The sequence below is a fragment of the Oncorhynchus masou genome, chromosome 6, assembly GCF_036934945.1.
Source record: "Oncorhynchus masou masou isolate Uvic2021 chromosome 6, UVic_Omas_1.1, whole genome shotgun sequence".
NCBI lineage: Eukaryota > Metazoa > Chordata > Actinopteri > Salmoniformes > Salmonidae > Oncorhynchus > Oncorhynchus masou.
Window position 1 is genome coordinate 30,530,294 of NC_088217.1, and position 12,395 is coordinate 30,542,688.

Sequence of the window (12,395 nt, forward strand, 5' to 3'; positions counted from 1 at the left end):
CGGGCCAGTTCAACAGCGTCTAGGGTTACCAAGCGTGGTGTGATTGTCTGTGCTAGGCGGGCCAGTTCAACAGCGTCTAGGGTTACCAAGCGTGGTGTGATTGTCTGTGCTAGGCGGGCCAGTTCAACAGCCTGCATCTAGGGTTACCAAGCGTGGTGTGATTGTCTGTGCTAGGCGGGCCAGTTCAACAGCGTCTAGGGTTACCAAGCGTGGTGTGATTGTCTGTGCTAGGCGGGCCAGTTCAACAGCGTCTAGGGTTACCAAGCTTGGTGTGATTGTCTGTGCTAGGCGGGCCAGTTCAACAGCGTCTAGGGTTACCAAGCTTGGTGTGATTGTCTGTGCTAGGCGGGCCAGTTCAACAGCGTCTAGGGTTACCAAGCGTGGTGTGATTGTCTGTGCTAGGCGGGCCAGTTCAACAGCGTCTAGGGTTAACAAGCGTGGTGTGATTGTCTGTGCTAGGCGGGCCAGTTCAACAGCGTCTAGGGTTACCAAGCGTGGTGTAATTGTCTGTGCTAGGCGGGCCAGTACAAACAGCGTCTAGGGTTACCAAGCGTGGTGTGATTGTCTGTGCTAGGCGGGCCAGTTCAACAGCGTCTAGGGTTACCAAGCGTGGTGTGATTGTCTGTGCTAGGCGGGCCAGTTCAACAGCGTCTAGGGTTACCAAGCGTGGTGTGATTGTCTGTGCTAGGCGGGCCAGTTCAACAGCGTCTAGGGTTACCAAGCGTGGTGTGATTGTCTGTGCTAGGCGGGCCAGTTCAACAGTGTCTAGGGTTACCAAGCGTGGTGTGATTGTCTGTGCTAGGCGGGCCAGTTCAACAGTGTCTAGGGTTACCAAGCGTGGTGTGATTGTCTGTGCTAGGCGGGCCAGTTCAACAGTGTCTAGGGTTACCAAGCGTTGCAGCGGGTTAGCTCGTGGATGAGAGGTCAAAATGAGAATGCAACAATTGTACGAGTTCCCCCACCTCTTGGAGCACTTCGATTATTACATAGAAAGTGTAATATGAATAATATTATGTTATATTGTGTATGTGTATGATATGGCCTTGTCTCTTGGTCTTATTTGTGTTGTTTAACTTTATTAATAAAGGCACCATGCATTTTCTGTGTCCATGTGGCAAGATTGAACTCTACAGTACAAGGTTTGTTAGGGTGAAAACACCATGAAGTGACCAGAGGAGTATCCTACGAAGCAAGCTAGATCTATTTAGGATTTTCTAAAACTAACCAGCTTCAGTTAGCTTCACATTCCAGCTCAGGCTTCATCCGTACTTTGACTGTGGATATTGCTCATACGCCTACTCTAGCAGGCTTAACTACGTGTGCATATCGCACATGCAGTGGTCTAAAGTACTTAAGTAAAAACACTTTAAAGTATTACTTAAGTTAATTTTTTGGGTATCTGTACTTTACTATTTATATTTTGATATAAAAAATATTACTTCACTACATTCCTTAAAAAAAGAATGTACTTTTTACTCCTTACATTTCCCTGACACCCAAAAGTACTCATTACATTTTGAATGCTTAGCGGGACAGGAAAATGGTCCAATTCACATACTTATCAAGAGAACATCCCTGGTCAGTCCTACTGCCTCTGATCTGGTAGACTCCTTAAACACAAGTATTTAATTTGTAAATTATGTTGGAGTGCCCCTGACCTTCCATTTTAAAAAATGAAAAAATCGTGCCATCTGGTTTGCCTACTATAAGGAATTTGAGATTATTCATACTTTGACTTTTTATACTTAAGTATATTTTAGCAATTACCTTTACCTTTGATACTTAAGTATATTTAAAACCAAAAACTTTCAGACTTTTACTCAAGTAGTATTTTACTGGGTGACTGCGCACATGGCTGTCCAAACACCGAACTCTTCATTGAGACAATGTTGAAACATCAATCCATGGGCGAGTCAGTACCACATATTAATTTGTGCCCGAAATCAAAATTAAATAAAAGTTATTTCAAATTCAGCAGGCTATGGTGTGAAATAGGCTTTTAGAAGTGCGGTCTTTATTGTATTACTTATAGTTAATGTCTTCTTCGGTGTGTTTTGGTGTGCTTATCAATGCCCAAGCTCCTGCCTTGAGCCAATCAGTGTAATTTTGTAAATACCAGATCTCTATACCAAGACGCATAATTCACCCAAGTTTTGTAAAAATGTAGCCAGTGCTGTCTGAGATATCGCACATGACTCACATACGGAGACAGATCGACAGTGCCATCACCGATTACATCGTGGGGTAAGTAAAAAAAATGTAATCAGTCAAAATGAAGGGGATGATGACAATCTTTGCAAGAGGGAGGGAATCTGATTTCATTGGTCTTCATCTCACTGTTCAGTCATTTCATTCGGGGTGAACGTAAATTCACTTAAACTCGTACATCGCCTTGGTCCGTGCAATTGCCCCTATTTTTGCACCCCAAAAACGTAATACTTCCAGATCAACTGTAATGTCAATGCCATTGTAAAGCACAATTTCTCCCCTTTCCAACATAATCAATTACATGACCTTAACGCTGCCCATTTCTGCATAATTCAAGCAGGCAATGAGCCCCGTCGGGTCTTTTTAAAAATGGCGGGTGGAGAAGCGAAACTAATGCGTGATAGTGAGAAGGAGAGTTGTTGTGTGGGAAAATTGCCTTTTTTCACTCAATCTGTCCAATTTTTCACCTTATCGCCTCTAAAATGTAAATAAAACACTATAAAGAATTTACATAATGTGTCATTACATACCTATTTGAAGGTTTGTGTCGAATTTGAATCGGGTTTTTAGGGCGGTGCTAAAGTGATCTTAGAGGTAAACAGCGGCTTTGAGAATGATGATCGCATGCAATGATGACAACAAAAATGACTCGGTATCCCCCCATTTACCCCCGTCATTGTCCATTTCTTGTTTTTAAAGGATGATAGAAGTGCTACACCTGGTGGAGAGAGATTGTAAGACAGAGATAGTTGCTTTATGTGTGCTGTACGTTATGACATGACACGTCAAGATGTAACGGAGGGTCAGATTTTTCAACTTTTCTCCAATACTATAGAGCCATTACCATGTTGATCAACGCTTGATTAGAAACCTAGTTCACACCCGCGATTTTGAAGTCAATACAGTCGCTACAGTCCCATTAGTTTTCTTTATAGCCTCGTTTGAATGTTGCGGTTGCGCACATTTGTACGGAATAGGGTGAGTTTACATTAGTGGAGTTAGCTGTGAGTTAGCCTGCTCTGGAGCCAGTTAGTTCGGAATAATTTGTTGCCATAGACATTTACCTGGGTAAAAGGTGAGCCACTTTCGTATGACCGGTTATCCCGAGTTGAACTTAGAGTTACCTCGCTATCTTCTCAAACCTGATTTGTAGGATACCCCTCTGACTATTCTCTTCATATTTCTTCAGAAATTGCCGGCATTGTTGATAAGGCAAAACCAAAACAAATGATCTATCCCCCCACCTCACCCGGCTTCACTCTAACAGAGGCAGCTCTCAGGCCCTCCCCTCCATCAATCTCTGTCATAAATCCATCAGAGGCAGTGATAGGAAACTGCTGAATACAGCTTTGTCAGCAATTAATCTAACCTCCATTACCAGGCTCTGAATATTGTGTTCACCTAACCAGGGAACAACGAGCCACTCAAACACCCAGCCCCAGGGTGTGTTTGTGTGTGCAGCCCCAGGGTGTGTTTGTGTGTGCAGCCCCAGGGTGTGTTTGTGTGTGCAGCCCCAGGGTGTGTTTGTGTGTGCAGGGTGTGTTTGTGTGTGCAGCCCCAGGGTGTGTTTGTGTGTGCAGCCCCAGGGTGTGTTTGTGTGTGCAGCCCCAGGGTGTGTTTGTGTGTGCAGCCCCATGGTGTGTTTGTGTGTGCAGCCCCAGGGTGTGTTTGTGTGTGCAGCCCCAGGGTGTGTTTGTGTGTGCATCCCCAGGGTGTGTTTGTGTGTGCAGCCCCAGGGTGTGTTTGTGTGTGCAGCCCCAGGGTGTGTTTGTGTGTGCAGCCCCAGGGTGTGTTTGTGTGTGCAGCCCCAGGGTGTGTTTGTGTGTGCAGCCCCAGGGTGTGTTTGTGTGTGCAGCCCCAGGGTGTGTTTGTGTGTGCAGCCCCAGGGTGTGTTTGTGTGTGCAGCCCCAGGGTGTGTTTGTGTGTGCAGCCCCAGGGTGTGTTTGTGTGTGCAGCCCCAGGGTGTGTTTGTGTGTGCAGCCCCAGGGTGTGTTTGTGTGTGCAGCCCCAGGGTGTGTTTGTGTGTGCAGCCCCAGGGTGTGTTTGTGTGTGCAGCCCCAGGGTGTGTTTGTGTGTGCGTGTGAAAAAAACATTTGGAAACAACTATCCTGATCTAACACATACCTCCATTCTTCTCTTGTTCATTCTCCAAACCTTGTTTTTATGATCTGGTCTGTCATCTATCTGGCTCTCTCAGGAAACCCCATCAACACTGGTCTTTCTCTTAGAACCTCAAAGGATCAACAGGAAGAGGAAGCAGGATTTGTCTCAGTTCCATTTTGATTCAGCCAATTCCTAAATCCCTTAATGCTAATAGATGGCATTAATCAAAATTGCATTGGAATGTGAATTGAAATGGAATTTAGCACAACAAACAGGGAGGTGAATGGAGCCGTGACTATTCTGTATTGATCCATGAATATACTGTATTAGCAGTGGAGAGGCAGGCTGATGGACTGTCATGTTCTCTACTGGAGGGTTGCGTAATGTGACAATCACCCAGACAGCTCTGCCGTTTAACCTTGGATTACCACCATACACTATGGCCAGCTAATTGATGATCTGTGGTTGAGGAGAGAAGGACACAAGTGTGTATATGTGTGTATGTGTATATATGTTTGTGTGTGGTGTGCGTGTGCGTGCGTGCGTGTGTGCTCATGTGCCTTAGTGAGTGTGTGTTTATGTTTGACAGAAAGTATAAGAGCGCTGACAGCGATTCTGATAGACAATGCCCAGCTCAGCAAACACTTTTCCTGTTCTGTGTCCAAAGCTTTCCTGTCTCTGTTTTGGTTGCTCTCTTTCTCTGTCAGTGAAATTCAGCATCCAATTTAGTGGAAAGGATTGACGACTTTTCATGTGGTTAGCACACAAACACACTTTACTCTGCCTCTTTATATTTCTTTCCCTCATTTTGACACACACAGATGCACACGTGTACACATTTAGATGACAACTAAATAAAAAATCGGACATTATTTTTCCACTGGAATTTGGTTGTGCTTATCAAGGTTGATAGCAAAATCCTAACACATCGGAAATGCAACAAAATTCTATCTGTCTTTTTGAGCGGGTGAATAAAGTTTGAAATATCATTTATCAACGTTTCAACAAAATATTACCCACTTTCCACTTTTAAATGACATGCTGTGCCCAGTTGGGAGGCAGGCTGCTGGACTGTCATGTTCTCTACTGGAGGGTTGTGTTATTGACAATCATCCAGACAGCTCTGCCATTTAACCTTGGGTTACCACCATACACTATGGCCAGATAATTGATTATCTGTAGTTGAGGAGAGAAAGGACACAAGTGTGTTTGTGTATGTGTGTGCACAAAATCTTGCTCCAATCACCTCGTGTAGAGAGCCTGTGGCTCAAGCCATAGTGGGACATATCCTTGACTCACTGCTTCAGATTACCACAAATACCCCCCTCTCCGTGATGGGGGCTGAGTTTATTGGGACTGGGATAGTCTCCCAGCCAGTGCTCAGCTGCCACGGCCAGAATTAGAGTGACAAACAGCTGAGCCTCTCTGAGGTATGGTAATGTGACATATCCCACCCACAGGGTGACAGAAACCAGGATGGGGTTACTGCCCTGAATCACAAGCAGCACACGTGTGTCCATGTCATGTGTGTTTGTGTCCTTATGTGCTATTTGAGTGTGTTTGTGAGCATGAGAGACAGCCACAGGCACCATATTGAGGTGTAAGGAGAATGTTCTCTATCTCGTGGACCTGGTTTGAAAACCTGCTGACGGAAGTCTTTTCTTCATCTGTCAGTACCTCGTAGAGGCCTTTGTCCTACTGACCTGGTTCATGATACACACAGTTGTGTGGGGATATCTCGCTGAATGTCATGACATGAAAGACACTATCTGTAGGGCTTTTATGTTATGAAAAGCATTATTGGTGAGGAGTTTACATTTGATCTTATTAGCAAACCGTGTCTGTTAAGTATTTGTCCCTTGCTGAAAGGAAAAACAGCTTCCCCAACACATTTGTGATTGTTTCAAGTCATTGTTCCTGGTCTGCAGAACAACAACAGTGAGTCTGTTTTTCAGTGTCAGTCAGCAGAGCAGGTAAAGAAGAAAGAGCTGAGCACTAGCCATTACTCCTCTGGGTCGTCACCACCACCATTACTACTAGTACCACTACTACCACCACTACTACTATCATTACTACCACTACTACTACTACTACTACTACCACTACTACCACCACCACCATTACTACTGCCACTACCACTACTATTACTACCATTACCACTACCAGCATTACTACTACTACAACAACTACTACTACCACCACTTCTATCACCACCACCATTATTACTACTACCACTACCACCACTACCACGACCACCACCATTACTACTACTACTACTACTACTACTACTACTACTACCACTACTACTACCAATACTACCACTACTACTACCAATACTACCACTACTACTACTACCACTACTACTACTACTACAACAACTACTACCACTACTACTACCACTACCAACATTACTACTACTACCACTACTACAACCACTACTACCACTACTACCACCACTACTACTACCACTACTACTACTACCACTACTACTACAACTATTACTTCCACTACCACTACTACTACTAACACTACCACTACTAGCATTACTACTACCACTACTACCACTACTACTACTACCACTACTACCACCCCTACTACTACTACTACCACTACTACTACTAGTACCACTACTACTACTGCCATTACTACCACTACTACTAACACTACTACCACACTACCAATACCACTACTACCACTACCACCACTATCACTACTACTACCAATACCACCACTGCTACTACTACCAATACCACCACTGCCACTACTACCAATACCACCACTGCCACTACTACTACCAATACCACTACCACTACTTCTACCACTACTACTCACATTTTGACCTCAAAACAATGCGTGTGGCAGGTTAGCATTTTCCGTCATTAATCAGTAAGAGTAGGGGTGTTAACCCCGGTGTCCTGGCTAAATTCCCAAATCTGGCCCTCAAACCATCATGGTCACCTAATAATCCCCGGTTTACAATTGGCTCATTCATCCCCCTCCTCTCCCCTGTAATTATTCCCCAGGTCGTTGCTGCAAATGAGAACGTGTTCTCAGTCAACTTACCTGGTAAAATAACAGATAAATATTTTTTTTTTTTACAAAAATCTTGTTCTGGAGGCAGTGGTCACTAGCACAGCCACAAAGTAGTAAAATCTGTTTTAAACCTAAGCTTAACCTTAACCACACTGCTAACCCTTAAAACCATGAATACTTACAAAAGGACAAGACTAATGACAATAAACGTCAACCTGCGTGTGTGTGTGTGTGTGTGTGTGTGTGTGTGTGTGTGTGTGTGTGTGTGTGTGTGTGTGTGTGTGTGTGTGTGTGTGTGTGTGTGTGTGTGTGTGTGTGTGTGTGTGTGTGTGTGTGTGTGTGTGTGTGTGTGTGTGTGTGTGTGTAAAATGCCATCCAGGACCTCTATATCAGGTGGTGTCAGAGGAAGGACCGGAAAATTGTCAAAGACCCCAGCCACAGACTGTTCACTCTGCTACCGCACGGCAAGTGGTACCGGAGCACCAAGTCTGGGTCCAAAATGCTCTTGAAAAGCTTCTATCCATAACTGCTGAACAGTTAATCAAATGGCTACCTGGACTATTTGCACTGACTCTATGCACACTCACTGGATTCTACCCACACACTCACACATACTTCCACTGACTCTCCAACACCCACACACACTCATGTTGACGTGTATTATCTATCCTGATTGCCTAGTTAGTGTTACCCCTCTACCTACAGCGCATTCAGACAGTATTAAGTCCCCTTCCCTTTTTCCACATTTTGTTCCGTTACAGCCTTATTCTGAAATTGATTCAATATTTTTTTTGCCTCATCAATCTACACACAATACCCTGCAATGACAAAGGGAAAACTGGTTTTAAAAGACAGAGATACCTTATTTACATACGCATTCAGACCCTTTGCTATGAGACTCGAAATTGAGCTCAGGTGCATCCTGTTTCCATTGAACTTCCTTGAGATGTTCTACTCTACCATAAAGGCCTGATTGGTGGAGTGCTGCAGAGATGGTTGTCCTTCTGGAAGTTTCTCCCATCTCCAGAGAGAAACTCTGAGGAACTTAAGCTCTTTCAGAGTCACTATCGGGTTCTTGGTCACCTCCCTGACCAAGGCCCTTCTCCCTGATTGCTCAGTTAGGCCGTGCCGGCCAGCTCTAGGGAGAGTCTTTTTGGTTTCAAACTTCTTCCATTTAAGAATGATGGAAGCCACTTTGTTCTTGGGGACCTTCAATGCTGCAGACATTTTTTGGCACCTTTCGCCAGATCTGTGCCTCGATAAAATCTTGTCTCGGAGCTCTACGGATAATTCCTTCGACCTCATGTTTTTTTTCTCTGACATGCACTGTCAACTGTGGCACCTTATATAGACAGATGTGTGCCTTTCCAAATCATGTCCAATCAATTGAATTTACCACAGGTGAACTCCAATCAAGTTGATTTACCTTATTTACATAAGTATTCAGACCCTTTGCTATGTATGCATTCTGTTTCTATTGATCATCCTTGAGATGTTTCTACAACTTGATTGGACATGATTTGGAAAGGCACACACCTGTCTATATAAGGTTCCACAGTTGACAGTGCATCCTATAAAAGTGTGTGAGGGTTTTAGGGGCCAAGCCAAATTTGTTCAGCCTCCTGTGACCACACTGTCTGTGTGGGTGGACCATTTCAGATCGTCGGTGATATGTACGCTGAGGAACTTGAAGCTTTCTACCTTCTCCACTGCAGTCCCGTCAATGTGGATAGGGGCGTTGTCCCTCTGCTGTTTCCTGAAGTCCACAATCAGCTCCTTTGTTTTGTTGACGTTGAGTGAGAGGTTATTTTCCTGGTACCACACTCCCAGGTCCCTCACCTCCTCTCTGTAGGCTGTCTCATCATTGTTGGTAATCAGGCCTACTGCTGTTGTGTTGTCCGCAAACTTGATGATTGAGTTTGAGGCGTGCGTGGCCACTCAGTCATGGGTTAACAGGGAGTACAGGAGGGGGCTGAGCACGCACCCTTGTGGGGCCCCTGTGTTGAGTATTTGCAACGTGGAGGTGTTGTTTCCTACCTTTACCACCTGGTGGCGGCCCGTCAGGAAGTCTAGGACCCAGTTGCACAGGGCGAGGTTCAGACCCATGGCCCCAAGCTTAGTGATGAGCTTGGAGGGTACTATGGTGTTGCAGGTTGCGCAATAGTCAATGAACAGTATTCTTACATAGGTATCTTATCCCGATGGGATAGGGCAGTGTGCAGTGCAAATTGAAGTGGGTCTAGGGTGTCAGGTAAGGTAAGGTAGAGGTGATATAATTCTTAACTAGCCTCTCAAAGCACTCATGATGACAGAAGTGAGTCATTTAGTTGTAACGATTTTCGTTGGTGGAAGAAGGAGTAGACCAAAGCACAGCATGGTACGTGTTCATGATGCCTTTAATAAACTGAACACCGAATACAAACTAACAAAAAATAAAGGAAAACCGAAACAGTCCCGTATGGTGAAAACACTGAAATGGAAAATAACCATCCACAACTCAAAATGGGAAAACAGGCTACCTCCATATGGCTCTCAATCAGAGACAACGATAGACAGCTGCCTCTGATTGAGAACCATACCAGGCCAAACACATAGAAAAAGAAAACCTAGACCTACAACATAGAATACCCACCCACATCACACCCTGACCAAACGAAAAATAGAAACATACAAAGCAATCTATGGTCAGGGCGTGACATTAGTTCAGTTACCTTTGCTTTCTTGGGTACAGGAACAGTGGGTGGACATCTTGAAGCAGGTGGGGACAGCAGACTGGGATAGGGATAGATTGAATAGGTCCGTAAACACTCCAGCCAGCTGGTCTGCACATGCTCTGAGGACGCGACTAGGGATGCCGTCTTGGCCGGCAGCCGTGCAAGGGTTAACACGCTTAAATGTCTTGCTCCCGTCAGCCATGGAGACGTGGCTGGTTTTCCCTTTGTAATCCATGACTGCCTGTAGACTCTGCCACATATGTCTTGTGTCTGAGCCGTTGAATTGCGACTTCACATTGTCTCTGTACTCCAAATACCTCTTCTCCGCCGGCGGTGTTTTGGAGCAGCCTCTGGAATAAGTTCAATTGCCCTGGGAGGTACGAACAAAGTATACAATTCCGAATAGTCGTATTGCTGGTCGTAATGCTGGTGTGTTACCGCCACTCTGATATCCAAAAGTTATTTCCGGCTGTACGTAATAACACAAAAAATGTCTGGCCTAATAATGTAATGTAATGACCTGACTAGATCATAAAAGAATAATTGTCCAGATAGAAATTGAGTTTACAAATTGACGGTTTATTAAACCAACTTCACACAGGCTACTGTTTGGCCATAGCCCACGCCAAATAAATGAAGGATACCCCTATAAAACAACCGTGACCTTCTCTTGTGAAGGCCAGACGTAAGAGAGAGAACAATGGCTAAACCTGGTCTTAACTTCCAATGCTCCATACCCCTGCCCAACCCCCCTCCACGCCACTCCGCCAACTGCCAGGATGCCCGGCATCAGAACATTCCAGGCATTCCCATGATTGGCAGATAGCAGGTTGATTGGCATGTCGGACCCCGTGAACACTGGGTACTGGTAAGTACAACACAACCACCTAATAGCCTAACACCTGTGTTGGTGTGTGGGTCGCTACAATAAGAAATAACAAAATACTGCAAAGTGGCTTAGGAGCTAAAAACAGAGCTGCCTTATCTGTCAAGCCATCTTACTGATAAGATAAGGTATTTCTGTTTATTATTTTTAATACATTTGCATTTTTTTGTCATTATGGGTTATTGTGTGTAGATGGCTGAGGATTTTTACAATTTAATCCATTTTAGAATAAGGCTGTAACGTAACAAAATGTAGAAAAGGTCAAGGGGTCTGAATACTTTCCAAAGTATTCAGACCCCTACATATTACCTCAATTACCTCAAATACCTCGTACCCCTCGTACCCCTGCACATTGATGCGGTACTGGCACTCCTTGTATATAGCAACGTTATTGTTACCTATTCTGTTACTATTTTCTATGTATGTTCGCTAACTTTCTTACTTTTTAACCCTGAATTGTCGGGAAAGGGCTGGTAAGTAAGCATTTCATGGTAAGTTCTACACCTGTTGTATTCAGCACATGTGAAAAATACGATTTGATTTGAGGAGTGCATGAGGGTGTCCGGCCTACGCCACAACTCTAAATACAGACCTACAGCTGTGTTTTATTGCGTGTGTGCATGTTTGCACGTGTGTGTGTGCGCATATGTGCTGGGGGATGGAGCGTCAGGTCTTAAGTATTATTGACATGGTATCTTATTTCAATGTTCTAATCAATGGGAATCGTTAACAATAACTCAACTTCCTATATGAGCACGGAAGGAGAGAATTCAGAATCTTTCAGATGTCTGTGTGCGTGTGAGCATGAATGTATGTATGATGAATGTGTGTTCAATACTCAGTGTACCAGTCACACAATCAGAAAAACACCAATCCTCTCTCTATCTCTCAATTAAATTAAATTAAATTACAATTCAAGGGCTTTATTGGCATGGGAAAGATAAGTTAACATTGCCAAAGCAAGTGTAGTAGATAATTAACAAAAGTGAAATAAGCAATACAAATTTACAGTAAACATTACTCTCACAGAAGTTCCAAAAGAATAAAGACATTTCAAATGCAATAGTATGTCTATATACAGTGTTGTAACGATGTGCAAATTGTTAAAAGTACAAAAGGGAAAATAAATAAACATAAATATGGGTTGTATTTACAATGGTGTTTGTTCTTCACTGGTTACCCTTTTCTTGTGGCAACAGGTCACAAATCTTGCTGCTGTGATGCACACTGTGGTATTTCACCCAGTAGATATGGGAGTTTATCAAAATTGGATTTGTTTTCAAAGTCTTTGTGGATCTGTGTAATCTGAGGGAAATACTTGTCTCTAATATGGTCATACATTTGGCAGCAGTTTAGGAAGTGCAGCTCAGTTTCCACCTCATTTAGTGGACAATTTGCACAATGTGCACATGTCTTCTCTTGAGAGCCAGGCAAGACTACGGTGGCCTTTC